This window comes from Melanostigma gelatinosum (assembly GCF_949748355.1).
Source record: "Melanostigma gelatinosum genome assembly, chromosome: 2".
NCBI lineage: Eukaryota > Metazoa > Chordata > Actinopteri > Perciformes > Zoarcidae > Melanostigma > Melanostigma gelatinosum.
Window position 1 is genome coordinate 17,435,983 of NC_136635.1, and position 15,189 is coordinate 17,451,171.

Genomic DNA, 15,189 nt, shown 5'->3' on the forward strand with positions numbered 1-15,189 from the left:
GATTTCTGATTTTACTTTGTACAGAAGAGTAATTCTCATCACTGCCAGCACATTGACGTGCATGTGTACCTCTTCTGGTCAGAAGCTTCAATGGCAGAGTGAGGAGTCAGTTTTTTAATGTTTTTAGGGAAAAATAAAAGGGATGTCATTAAGCAATATAATAATATTAACTGTTTGTTATTTGACTACTATGTTCTATTTGGAGATATTTTCATATTATTATAACAAGCGATATGTTAATAAAGATTTAAATGTTGGATGTGTTGCAAAAGCAAGCTTGTGTAAGTTGCTATCATGTGACTATTATATTATATTATATTGCAGACTAGTATCATACCGCTCTGCCGTCTGCAGATTCACAGTCTCGGCCTCCTCACTGATCCCGCGTGATCCCCAGTTGATCCATCCCATTGCTGGTGGATTCCCAGTCCCTATGGCCATAGATTCCTTCCAGTCCAACAATCCCAACTGAAGGTGCTCCGTTTGGACATGACATAGAGCATGAAAGTCTCTGGTCCTTTAGAGCTCAAGAGACTTGAGATATTCGTCCCCAGCAGGGTGATCGATTTTACTTAAATCTGGAGAGCATTCTAAAAATAATGTGTTCACAGCTATTTCTCATTTGGGATTTATTTTTTGTCTCCTACAGCTCCAACAAGATGCTGTGTGATTTCAATATTTCAATCAAACTAAATCTTTGGCTTTAAACTGCGTCCTACCTGAAGTGTTTCATGTCCCTGTGCTGTGTTTCTACCATGCAGGACATGATACACACTGTTATCAACAGCTCACCTATGAAGCTGCACTAAGAGAAACACGTGTGTGTAGTCCAGTATGTAACTGCATGGTGTCTCACTTGGGAGAGTTATGGCAGCTAGACCTAGATTGTACTAATGCAGAGGTATGGCAGTGATGCACTTATTTTGTTCCCATACAATAAACGCACACATGAAGAATGGCACCTCAGTTGTAATTATGTAGGTTGTTTATGTGAAAGAACATTCAAATTGTAATTTTTGGGTGGTTTAAGTATATATTTTATGATTCCAAATCGTATGATGTTTGCTGAATGAAATAAATAAAATAACTTAGTTTTACAGTGTTTTCTCATCCGATTTAAAGCAAGAATCCCAGAGGTGATATTTACATAGAAACACATCGTTCTGTATTTGATCATTTGGGATATTCTAGCCTTTGCGAGACCAAACAGCAGATTTCTGCTCTTGTATGTTTACGGCACATGGCAGGTTGTTGACAGAGGAGAACAAGCATTGTTCACCTTCTTTGTTTAAGCCGCTCTAACTGAACCTTGCACCTGGTATCTACAATAGATTTGTCATTCAAGCAAATGTTTAAACTCACACTCACTGATCAGAAGTAGCAATACAGGGCTCAAGGTAATTAATAGCTAGGTTGTAGCCCAGAGGGACGAAGAGATGGAACATGGACTGTGATCACAGTCAATTATTTACCAACTGCTTCAATTTAGCCAGTTCTATTTAGCCCTTGCATTTAGCATGCTAGAGTGTTTTATAGTTGATAATATCAAAAGACTAATATTGTAAGAAATGCACATGGGTGTGGCTGTAATGTGGAGGGAGGCCATAACACCTGTTTGCTCCTCTACCTGTGTTTCTGTCTTGGTTTTCTGAATGGGACAAATAGAGAAAGAATGTCTTGAATCAATAAAGTGTCTTATCTGTTGACATAAAGTAGATGCGTTGATTATCATGTAACTCTGGCCCTCTTAAATAAGATACTGTACATGCAGGTCGAAAGCTCCCCCTCGCCATCCAGAGATACACAAACATAAATTAACAACTTTGTGTGAATAAATATGCCAACGTCATTGCATTCATTCTGAAAAACAGTTTCCCATTTAGATTCATTAAGGAAATTGTAAGAAAGATTTTTGCTCTCCTGCTACAGTTTTGACAGTGGGAAGTATGTTAAGTATCATTTCAACACCTTTTAAAAAATCTTAATTGATTCAAGTTTGTGGCTTCACCGTGTGGCTACAATATTTGTCCAGCAGATGGCAAGATGGAAGTTAATTTGCAGACTAAAATCCAGATTGTGTATCTGTATCCTGGTATTTTAATGATAATTGTAAGAAAATATTGTAACTGAAATGGATTGAAATGTTTAGCAAGGTCTGTCAAAGGCTGGATTGTGATGAATACATTCTATTAGTATCAATTTGAACTAGTCTGAGTTTAAAAAAAATTGGGGCCGGATGTAACACAAGGAAACCACAGAATACAGACTTGTACAGAAAACACAACACACCATTGATTCAATTACAGTTCGAACACATTTAATTAGAAAACAGTTGAGTTTATTGAGGCAACATTGTGTTGTGCACAATGAATTCAACTTGTGTAGGTCTTCCTGTAGGGGGCAGCATCTACTCTCTGTTGTACCACATGCAGTGAGAACTCTGGTCTGTCTTTTACCAGACACAAGGATTTAATTTGAAAAAGTAAAAATAAACCACACGCATCTTGAATGCACGGAAATGGCTTCAAGTGAAAATGATGTGTTTCATAGAAAATGGCTGACTACAGCAGTAACTCATCTTACACCCAAAAGACAGCATAATATTTGCTATCAGTAACACTCGACCTTGCCTTTGTGCGTCCTTCATGCCACTATGTAAGTATTGTTTGAATCAAGAGGTTGCATTACCCCGTCTGGTTTCATTTCCATCTTATTGCTTATGGCTGTGGAAAAAAAACTTTCAGGTTAATGAATAAAGAATGAAAGTGGGTGTGAGTGAAGTATATTCAACACATATTTTCAAATAATCCTTCCAAAATAGCATCAGGGAGCTTTATGGAGACTGAGAATACCTGAGCGGGCACATCATCCTCAGCCACAATCGATGTGCCATGTAATATAATATCACAGTCAGGCCTCAGAAATAGAGTCAGTCACACATATTTTTAGCATCAGGATATCTACTTGCTTGTTGTAGTGATTTTTCCCAGACACAGCAACATCTGAGCAACTATGAAATACAAACCTGCAGGACAAATGAGCAGCAGAAAAAGATGCTGGTCAGACAGAAGAGTTCAGTTTGTGAGAGAATGGCTGGATGATCAATGTGTTTCTTTAAATGGCGATAGATAAATTACTGCATTGAGATTCAGAGTGACCTTGTTCACTGGTGCTTTCAGTACAAATACCTAAAAAATGTTTAGGAGCACTACTTCAGTTCATGTTACATGCCACCAGAGCGGAGGGCATGACGTTTGAAAGATGAAGGCATTTACAGGACAGAAGGAGATGAACATTACATGCTACTAATTTGCATTATGGGAAGTGTAGGATCCAGTGTTTTAGAGCGCAGCCCACAGTAAGTAAGTAAGTAAAACATCTTGCCCTCTGCTGCTGTGTGTTGACCCTGACCTTGTGGTGGGATAGAGTCCCTTTAAGTGACAGTAAATTCTGATTTGATTTTTTTGACGGTCATGAAGCTGAAAAGGCTCAAACCACGTGTTCCACTAATACCACAGTCACTGCCTCATCTGGAGCAGACTACTGTATTTAACCTGCTCTCACAGTTTTAAGATCCCACAGTCCTCACAGACTCAGTCACTTCTTCTGTTTTAGCAGTAAAGCCAAAAATGGGACTCTCTACTCCTAAGTCCTTTTAAGCTTTCCAATATTGCCAAGGACATAGACTCTATCTGGCAATCAGGGGACAAGACCAACGGTGCAGTTGCCATGGATACAAACAGCACATGTAGCACAACACAACAATTGTTGGCCGGCTCATATCTCCCCTACTTGTCTACGAGCCGGTGATCCATCGCCACCACCCTGTCAGAGAATGAAACCATACTACAAAAATATCTGACCCTTTTCCCCCTAAACACCTCTCTGGTGACACGTGTGTTTCTGTATTCATTAGGGAGCTTCATTTAGCAGCAGCTTATCTATTTTTCAGTGAACAGGCCTGTGATGTTTCACTTATTCTATCCACACACACTCACAGACACGCACACCACATGTCTATCCTGGATGCTGGTGTTTTGCCTTCACCCAGGTTCATGGTCGGGGTTTTAAGGTTCAACTGTAAAAACTATAGACACCTTTTATGAGTCGTGTGTATACACACCAAATACCATTCAGGGTGTCGGGCAGTGCCCTTGGTTCATGGAGTGGATTATAAATCACAGCAGAGGAGAAGAGATGAGGTTCCTTCTCTTGGGCACTCTGTTGGTGGTCTGTTATGATAATTAAAGAAAACAGAGCCTCTCAGCCATGGGAGAGGGGTCGTGATCTGTAATTCTAGGCCGTCAACTCATATACCACAAAGGCTTTGATCTATGGACTATATTTCAGATAATATCTGTTAGCTCCCTCTGGCCTTGGTATTTGGTTTTTGGCCTTATCTGTTCCATACCAATACTGTAAATGTTGACTGAGACGCTGACACTCAGTTTGCGAGGTACGACACTCACACCCTGACATGTGATCTTCACAGTGTGGGCTTACCCAGCATTAAGTCATGACATGTTCCGAGTAGGCAACAGACACCTACATGGTGTTCAGGGAACTCGTCTGACTTTACACGGTGACCCTTAAAGCCCGTTGAGTCAATCCAAGATCTCACTGTTTGCACAGGGTGTCTATGGCAACACACACAGTCATCGCTGCATCACGGCTCAGTCAACCTCTGTTTATTTCATAGACCTCTGTTTAAAATCAGCGTCGGACACATTTGACTTGCTGCATAGATACATAAGACTTACTGCAGTAGACTTAAGAATCAGATATTTACATCCAGGTTGATGAGAGTTGATATAAACCAATGGTCACAGATATACATAAGAATTGACATGATACATTTTAAAGGCATCCTTTTTGGCACCATTTTTTTGTTTTTTTAATGGTGTACCATCGAGCTGACACATAAACTTCATTATAATGCCACCGTCGACCATTTATTTGGAATGACTGTTGATCATTAGACAGCATGTTTTCATAAGTGTGACCCCCTCAGAAGCTTTTTAAGAACTTACAAGACTGCCTGTGAGGCTGACTTATGCACAGTGATGCTTTGAGCTAAATGTTTGCATCTTAACATGCTCACAGTGACAATGCTAACATGCTAATATTTCACAGGCAACATTTACTAGATCCATCATATCAGTTTTACTTTTTAGCATGCTAACATTTCTTAATTAGCGCTGAACACACAGCAACAGCTGAGGCTGATGGAATTGTCAATATTTTTTGCATATATCATCAACCAAAGGATTTGGCAAATTGAAATTGTAACCTAATGGTGGTGCTGGAGAAAAAAGTTACTGAAGTTAATGAAGTCTGAGTGTATTTGGTCCGTGAACTTCAGAACAAGTAATTGATTTAATTTCAATTCAAGTGAAGCGGTTTAAGTAAACGTGTCCAAAGCTTTATTTCGATTTCCTGGCCAGACAGACTAATTAAAGAGTGATCTGACAAATGAATGGGTCTGACTGGGATAGACCCATGTGATCATTTCTCTGTCTGTCTCTCTGGATTGTCTCCAAAAACATCACAGGCCTTTGGCAGGTTTGATCCATCCCGCATCTGCTATCTGCTACAACTCCCACAACCAACCACCGCCGACACATTCAAGTCAAAGGGGTCAGTCATGCACCCAGAAGCGTCCCAAGTTTCCAAGATCCCTATCCCCAAGTCCACTGGGTCAAAAATAGTCCCTGTTAGCCTTTTATAAATCAGAGTGTTTCTATAAAAAGCCTTTGGCTGACCAGAAACCTGGGCTGAAGCCACATCACCCTATCTTTAGCTTTATTTATGTCCTGGTGTTGACAGCGCCACTTGCAAAGCTTTCCAGTCACCGTTCAATAGGTCACATGTATGCCGAGCCCACGGCCCAATGTTGGAAAGCACCGTGGAGTAAAAACGGTAATCAGTGGGCCTACAGTGCCGGCCAGCCTGCAACCCTTACAGAAAGAAACCGCCTAACAGCTGTTGAGTTAACGGCTTGATGATTCTTGCCCTCAGATTCTTTCCATCCACTTCGTGTTTATGGAGCTCTCATCTGATGACAGATAAGCATGTCCACTATTGTGAAATGATGATTAGCTTTATGTCACATGACAAGAACTATTGTTAGATGATGGCTGCAAAAATAGAAGGACCCATAACTGTGGCTTTCTTTGACTAACGTCACCGTCTTGCTTGTCTCTTTTATTCATTGCATACAGACTCATTCCCGGGTCTTCCATTGAGAGCCTCAATCAGTCATGGGGATAACGTCTTATTCAGGAGTTCAAAAAAGCAGACAGCATGATCAGAAAGCTTAGTTTACACAAAATAAGATATGCAAAGAGGAATGGGTGAGTACAGGATCAATGCAGACAAAAAATGAAATACAGCTGAATCTAGGGCGAGAACAAAGGACCTAAGGTAGACAATCATGTTTGGCCCTGCAGTTTAAGTGAATAGAACAAATATATTCCAAATGTCAAACAAGGTAGTTAGATGAGTCATTTATTGTATTTCAGTTGCAGGAAATACGACTATGGTCTGGCTCACTGATTCAATTTCTTAATTTTTTGTCAATTCAGTGCCTTTATTGTTTCCTGGTGTTGGTGAATCTCCCCCCTCACCCAATGCATGCTGGGATAGGCTCGAATTACCTGTGAAAATGACAAATATAACGACTGCAGTGGATGAAAGGCAGCAAAATACACTGGACAAGTTATAAATCTATTAAAATGTACAACTCAATGCCACAAAGTAACACATATGTAATTGTAATAAACACCCCACACTAAGCCTGCAGCTCCAAGCGAAAAACAAACTGCCAACAATGTAGAGGTGTGACAGCTTTGCAGCTTGCTTTTAGAGTTGTGACCTAGACAACATGACAGAGATGTTAGCTTATGGCAACATCCTGATGTTCAATAGAGACTGACAAATGCCATTTCATTAAAATATTAAAGAGTGCAATGCAATGTAATCTCCTAAAAATGTTTTACATTCAGAGGAGAATAAAAGCTAAACTACAACTAAAGATTAATATCTTCCCCAAAACATGCTGGACAAACGCATCATTAAGGTGCATCTTTAAACACACTGTATATGGAGACACAGTATATCAAACAGCAATGCTTAAAACTGCTAAAACTCTTTTGGGAGTCTGGGATCCGTCAGCTCTGTGCACCTCACATTAAAGGAAACTCTGAGGAAGACTGTGTTTGTCACTACTCATCCTCAACCTTTCCTCTTCTTCCTCTCTCCTCCTAACCCCTCTCTCATGTGTTTTGGCGAGAATATTTCAGAGCAGAGTTTCCCACACAAGGACAGCAAGGTCTCATCCCACCCAAGCTTTAGTTCAGGACTGATGGCCGAGGCCACATTCAGAGTGAACAGAGACGGTGTAGGTGGACTGTGTGTGTGTGTGTCTTTTGTCTGTGTGCGTTTGCTTCTTATTCTCTTCACAAGACCACAGCATTGTTACACCAAAAGCCTCGGAGCTTCCAATTGTGGGGGCTGCATGTCTTAATGCCTGTTGCTCTTTCAGCGTCTCCGTGAAATGGTTATTTTAACCCATGCGGTAAAACGCTGGTCATTGTTTCTATTTATAATCTCCTATTGAACATGGCATTGTATCTGTGTTGAGTCTGAGGAACGCAATCACGCAAATGCTTGTTCCAAGATGGAGATGTGTCAGAGCTGGTAGATGATATGTGTGGGATGAGTGATTGGAAAATGCTTTGATGTAGTTATTTTGCTGCTAGTTAGCAGTTTCTGCTGCTGTCACTATCAGGAGATGTGGGTCTGTGGATGATCTGTGGTGGCTTTCCTCTTTATTACAAGTCTTTTGATGTGATGATGACCATTTCCTCCTAAATGTTAAACTACGAAATGGACTAAATGGATCTTGAGGTGAGACTCAGTTTCCAATGTCAAGGATGAACAGACAACATGGACGAGAAGAGCTTGGAAGAAAAGGAAAATTTGAAAATCTACAATAATACAATTCTATGTCAGCTGGGAAAAAAAACTCCATCTGCTGATGAAGATCATGTGGTCGGCTAGAAAGCTCCTGAACATACTGACAGGATTGTTTTTTTAAATTTACGATGCAGTGTTCCTCATGCTTGTAGTTGAATATTCAGCAACAAGTGACATTGAAATATTATAAAGTGGAATTATAACCGAGTGAAAAGATACACAATGGCCTTTTATGTTACCATAGAAACGGGTTGCGGAGTAATAAAATCAAGGGGAGGGGGGGGGGGGTAGAGCATGACGATAAGAAAGCAAATGTTCGTCTCCTTTGTTTCCTTTTCATGTCAGACTCTTTAACTGTTCCGTGCCGCCATCACTTTCACATGGCTTTCACAAGTGCAGTGCGGATTATATTAAAGCAATAATCATACATGATGCCTTTGTTCTGTTGTGAATTGAGTTGTAATAAATGAATTAGGACAAGTCGGGTGATATGTTATATTTTTCTTATTGTCACCAAATCACATGAAATGTATAAAATGAAAAAATAATGGATCCAACTAACCAGTATGACCCGAGTAGCCAAAGTCTGCTTGAGGGAGCTTCTTTATGGGCGGCTGTGGCTCAGGAGGGAGAGCGGCTCATCCATTAATCGGAAAATCGTCAGTTTGATCCTCCAGTTGATGTGTCCTGAGGCAAGATACTGTTTTCCAAAATGAGAGGCTGTGCAGTCGGTGTATGAATGTGTGTGCGCTTTGAGTGGTCTGAAGACTAGAAAGGCGCTTCCATAAAGTTTTACATTTACATATTATTTTGCGCCAATGCACAGAATCTCAGTTTTGCTGTAAATACTCATTAGAGCACCAAATCCTGAGCAAATAGTGCCCTTTATTACTCCTGCTTGAGGGAAGTTTGCTAAAAACTACAGTGCCCAGCTATTTTAGGAACTAAAAATAAAAGTATATTTTTAGAAGAATAACAAAAGTATAGAATATTGCCAATATATCCTTTAACCTTTAAGCACCTTTATATTCATATTATGGTCAAACTCAAAGTGCAGACAAATATTCAGGTGCACTTTTAAAAAGAGTCAAGAGTCACAGATTGGAAATTATGATGATGTCCCACAGTAAATGTTGATATGTTTATTCAGTAATCGATTAATATTATATACATCGGTCTATATGTAGAGGAGGGGAGGAAATTATTACATTACATATTTTAGAAGAAATGGTTTGGAACAAATCTGATTAATCTAAATATACATCGTAACGAAATAATCATTTATAAACTGTTTGTGTGAACACCTAACTCCTCATGAGTTGATGAAAAATTCTAAGAAATGTAATGAAGCATGAATAATAATTCTGCTAATGCTGACTGTACCACTGAGCACTTCTGAAACCCCACATATTGGAGGGCGAGAGCAGCATTTTCACAGTGCAGTGTGACAGAGTCTGGTTTGCTTTCATGTGCGTATATTCCAGCTGCTTCTGAAAATTGTTGATTTCCAGCTTCCTGTCTTGATGGCCTGAAATGTAAAAGTGATTACAGTCTCTGAAATGCCATAAATAGAAAAGAAATGACGCAAACACTCTGTCAAATGTCCATTTCATGTGACAAGCAGTTTAAACTATTTTCCTGTTCAGGATATCAAATTACTGCATTGAACGAATTATGGAAAATAAGAGACAGAACTGCGACCCTTTGTTTTTTAGGGGCTTTATCTCGAGACATTTCAATTCTCATGAGTCCAAACCAGCAATTCTGCTGCACACGAAATCCCTCTTTATTTGGTGGTTGTAATGCTAAACATAATTAATATTTTGACATGGGACACTGCTATAATAGAGCATATCATCTTGCAAGAGTTTAAGATGTTAAGAGAATATAAATGAGTTACGGATCTGCGTTTGTATAAAGAAAGTATTCCGATATTTTACTTAAAGGTGCAGCCATACAATAAACATTTTGTCAAATTCTGCTAATATTTCTTCACGGTCCCCTATAGCTGTCCATTCCGTGTGTGTTCATACATGGCTCCTGGTCTGTAAAATGGAAACAAACAAAGTAAAAATACTCAGAGTGAATGTCCCCTATTGCAAATGTAACTATGATGCATCGTTATAGATTAAACTATCTAACAGTATATGTGATAGTTACCCGCTAGCTACAAAGTAATGCAACCAGTAACAAAAGTAAAAATCCTCATAAAATGCCTCAATCACCCACTGTGAGTGTGAACATTATATATCATATTATTGGATTATTATTATTGTTACTGGTTGCATTACTTTGTAGCTAGCGGGTAACTATCACATATAGTGTTAGATAGTTTAATCCAGGGGTGTCCAAACTTTTTTCAAAGAGGGCCAAATTTGATAATGTGAAAATGCCCAAGGGCCAACAGTCCCTGCTGACATTAATTTAAACAATACAAGTAGCCTATACATACATTGTTATTTTATCATTTTATTTTCAATGACAGCAAATAGCAATGTAACCAAATGTAAGCATTCATGTGTGAACACATCTCAACAACTATTCTGCCTTTCTTTCACATCTTGAAAGTCAGATAACAAAGAACAAGCCATCTAAAAGCTAATTACATAGGAACCGATCAATATTCTCACCTCAAGACAATCTTAAATATGACTTAGTGAGGGTGATGAAAAGTTGTCTAACATTTAAATTCAACACACATGAAACAGGCTCACGAAAAAAATCAAGTTGTCTCTTCGTATCTGATGATAGCTCTTCAGTGTTACGAGTCAGGCAAACATTAGCAAACTCTGTCTTCTTCTCGGGGCAAATGTTTTCTGCTATTTTCATAACACAGTCTTTGATAACCTCACATTACGTAAAAGGTTTGTCATGTTTAGCAATTACCACGGCCACTCCGCAGCTTACTTTGATGATGTTTTCATGTGAAAGGGACCGCTGCTGTGTGGCCAAGTTATCTTGGAGTTGCTTCACTTTTCTAGCACGGACGCTCTCTGATAGCTTGTTGTAGCATTAGCACGTTTGGTCTCGTAGTGTCTCTTTACATTATATTCCTTAAACAAGGCAACAGTCTCATGACAAATTAGGGAGACACAGTTGTTTCGGTTTTCGGTGAAAAAAATATTGCGATCTCCACCTCTCCTGGAAGCGGCGGCCCTCATTATCGACTTTCCTTTTTTTACTTGCCGTAGCCATGACAGTTCACGGGTCAGAGCCAATTTCAAACAGCCAGACAGTTACAGAGTGGTGCTGCCACCATGAGGTAAAAATAGGAATTGCATGTTGAATTTGTATGATTTATTCATTCCGTTTTGACTGTGCTGGCGGGCCATAAATAATGCATTTTAAGACAGAAGGCGCGGGCCGTATAAAATCTGACCTCGGGCCGTGATTGGCCCGCGGGCCGGACTTTGGACATGCCTGGTTTAATCTATAACGATGCATCATATTTTATAAAAGTCATCATGTGTTTTGTAACTGGTTCCTATGTCAAATAAATGTTTTAGAGTAAAAAGTATAAATACTTCCCACTGAGTTGTAGTCAAGTAGATTTATAAAGGAAAAGTACACGTGTCAAGTACAATCACCTAAAATGTGCACCGGTACTTAAGTACAGTACTTGAGTAAAAATACTTAGTACTAGCAAACAGGATTAATAGCTTCTCATGATGCCTGTGACAGCATCAACCTTATTTGAAGTTGAAGGAAGACTGGTTTGCACAGTACTTTTATTCATGATACCCTTTGCAATGCAAAGCATGTTGAGTGAATCTCAAAGTTTCTGCCAGATTGACTGTCAAAATAACAGTTGCCGTAAAAGTGGACAGCTGGAGCACATCAGTCACAACGATCCAACATAACGCATGCCTGACTTGTGTCAATGTTTTGCAGCGCCATACCTGTTAGTGAATCAGTTTATCGGACAAATGGAAAGCCCTAACAGCCCCAGTACTTTCTCAACTGCCAGTAATTGCAGGCAATTTATATGAGCCAAACATAATTTACTGAAAGAGCAGGAGATGCTGGACAACGAAGAGCAAGTTTAGACACACTGCGGGTCATTTATTGCAACATTTCTTGAGGTCATTACAAAGGGGGAATGCCCATGATATTAACCTTTTAAGATTTTAGTAAAATATTAACAGGAAGCAGACGTCCTAAGTGCTCCTCTGCCGCTGCTGGTGGGAGTTTTTATTCCACAATTATTCAAGTGAAAACTTGTATGGTCATAACGCAATCAGTGGGACTAAATGAGATGGCAAAAAGATGATTGCCTCCAGATTAATTGTGATCAAAGATGTTGCAATCAAAATTCCAATGAGCACTGTATATGAATCTATATTTATTCGATGTACCTCTGTAATGTTTGGTATGTACGACAAATCGCTCTCTGACAAACATTGAACAGGTCTCTCACAGAGACGTTGTCCTCAGTCAGAGTAGATTTGTTTTGCGACAAATACAAATTGGATTTTGCGGCAAAACTCTCTCAAACCCACAAGAGATGGAGATGCTCAACCTGATCAAATATGGATCAGACCGGGGCAGTTTTTTGTTATTTAACCTGCAGTTGACCTCTGCCTGATGAACATAGGGAAAAAAACAAAGAGGGGTTAATTTATTGCAGTATTGTCAATTGTCACTTGTACCAGGTGGTTATGGATGGTAAAGCTCTTTCAAGGTATTAACATTTCTACTGTATCTTAGCAGTGATTTGGCAACAGGAGCTGTAGAGTGTTTTTTGTTGACTCAAAACAAAACAATGTGATCCACTTATGGGATGAAAAATCGAACTAATGAAAATATAATAAGTATATTTCTGGTGGTGTCTTTATGTTAAAGGAACAGTTCTACATTTTCGTAATTATGCTTATTTGCCTTCTTGCCGAGAGTCTGATGCGAAGATCAATACCACTCTCATGCCTGCACATTAAATATGAAGCTGGAGCCAGCAGCTGGTTAGCTTAGCATTAAGATCCAAAGTGGAAACTGAAGTTTCTGCTCCCGGCCAAAAAAATTGCACAGCGAAAAAAACCATGAGGATTAAACAATGATTAACCAAACAAAATATAACGTGTTAATTCGGGAGAATTAGAGGTGCTGGTATGGGGTATGGAGTTTCTTCCATTTGGAAACAACGGGCTAGCTGTTTCCCCTTCTTTCCAATCTCTGTGCTAAGCTAACTCGCTGCTGGCGTTAGCTTCATATTTACCATGCCGACGGAAGAGTGGTATAAATCTTCTCGACGTGACAACAAATAGATTTTTCCCACGTGCTTGAAAAAAGCTGTAAACACGAGAATGAAATATCAACACCTTTTGAAGCTAACTTCTTCGCTAACAATTGGCAATTTACATATCCAGCAGATATTAACATTTAGCAGTCAGTTGGAGTCCATGTGAGCCTATCTGCGAGTGAAGGGGCGAAAAAACATTTACTTCCGGTGGCGAAGCAAATCTGCATCTTCGCATTCATAAGGAGTTAAAGTTTGCTGAAGTTTCAGCGCTAATGTCGCCCCATAGGCGATGGTCACTCCCCTGCACTCCCGCATGTGTGAACGTCCCTATATGTCATATTTATAATAAAATGTCCTGCAGCAGTCCTGATACAGAGCAAGCCTCTGACAGCGGCAAATGGGAAAACTGTCAAGTTTGGAGCCAAAGTGAAACTACACGATCTTAAAACAAGCTAAAAATAGCCGAAGCCGTGGGGAAACTCAGAAAAGAGGGAGGAGGGATGAGGAAAAATACTTGTCTGTGCCGGTAACCGAGCAATGGAAAACCGGCCAGTCGCTTGGGGAAAACCGTCCACTGCTTCACTGTTCCTGTCCCTGAGCGTCCGACTATATCTGGTGAATCATCTCTCATTTCCAAAGCTACTTGGAGTGATTGGAATCTCTCCCCCGTGTCTCTCTATGGCCCTGCACCCCAAGTCGGTCATCTGAACTCTCTCTGTCCTTGGAGGATCTGTTGGAACATATCAAGGTTAAAGTTGGAGGTTCATTGTCTTCCAAACGTAACGCTTGACTCCATGTCACAAGCTAATCCCTTCTGCTCTCTCATCTCCCTCTGCGTCCTCCTCTGTGTGCTTTTCTGTTACTTGGAGCTGTGTTGCTTTGATTGGAACAGCCAGCCGCAGATATAAATAGCCTAATATCAATGGGCAGTGGTTGCGTAGGCTATCATCAGCATTGTCTGTATATTTGGCGATTCACTGCACATTAAAATGTCCAGTGGAGTGAGCATCTAGCCTTGACACGCATGAATTTGTATCAGTGACTATGTAAATGTGGTTATTTTTAGATTTAGCTCCTTATTTCAGCTCCATTATAAACAGACTATAAGCAGCTACAAATATGGTTGTTTGCTAGTTTACTCCACAACATTCTACAAACCTAAGATAAAAAAAGAAGATGCAGCTGCTAACCTTCATACAGATGAGGCCTGCTGCTGTGTACGTAATCATCTATTCAATTCTGTGATTCTTTACGATAAAAGAAAAAAGAAATACCTGAACATTGGTTCATACCGATGAGTATGACCATGTTTTGGCTCATCTATTGCTGACGCTACAGTACAATGTGTACATAGAAATTTGTAGGTGATGGCAAATATCATAACATTAATATAGTTGTCTGTAGGTATTCAATTTGGGTTAATAGGCCTTTTTCATGTTATACTGCACCTTGATATGTTACAGTAGGACAAGCACATGTGTAAATAATAAAATGAGTGATGACAGTTTCAGGGTCCTGGTATTCTTCATGTTGACTGTCACACTGTCTTGCCTTACTGGGACACTTGAATACAGCAGAGCCATCGTTAATGTCATTAGTATGACCTGTGCTTTTCCTACTGTGTCGCAATTTATGATGTGAATAATGACTCGATTTCTTTTAGGGGGGGATTAGGGTTAAATTGCAGTCAGAGTTAGCATTTGTCGTCGTCGTTAACTGAGAGCAACAGGAACTGGACCAAATGCAGACAGAAGGGGAGGCTGCAGGATGATTTGGGCGATTTATTAAAGAATATGGTTAACAAGCTGGAAGTCTACAGGTAGGTAGATAATGGCAGTCAAACAACAGCTAGTGGGTAGCAGGCAGGAAAACAGGGAAATCCAAAAGACTGGCAGCAGGGCATAAACTATAGAAGTACAAAGCGCTGGGAGAACTTCAAACGAGAACGTTGCTTACTGGGTCGGACTCTGACAAGC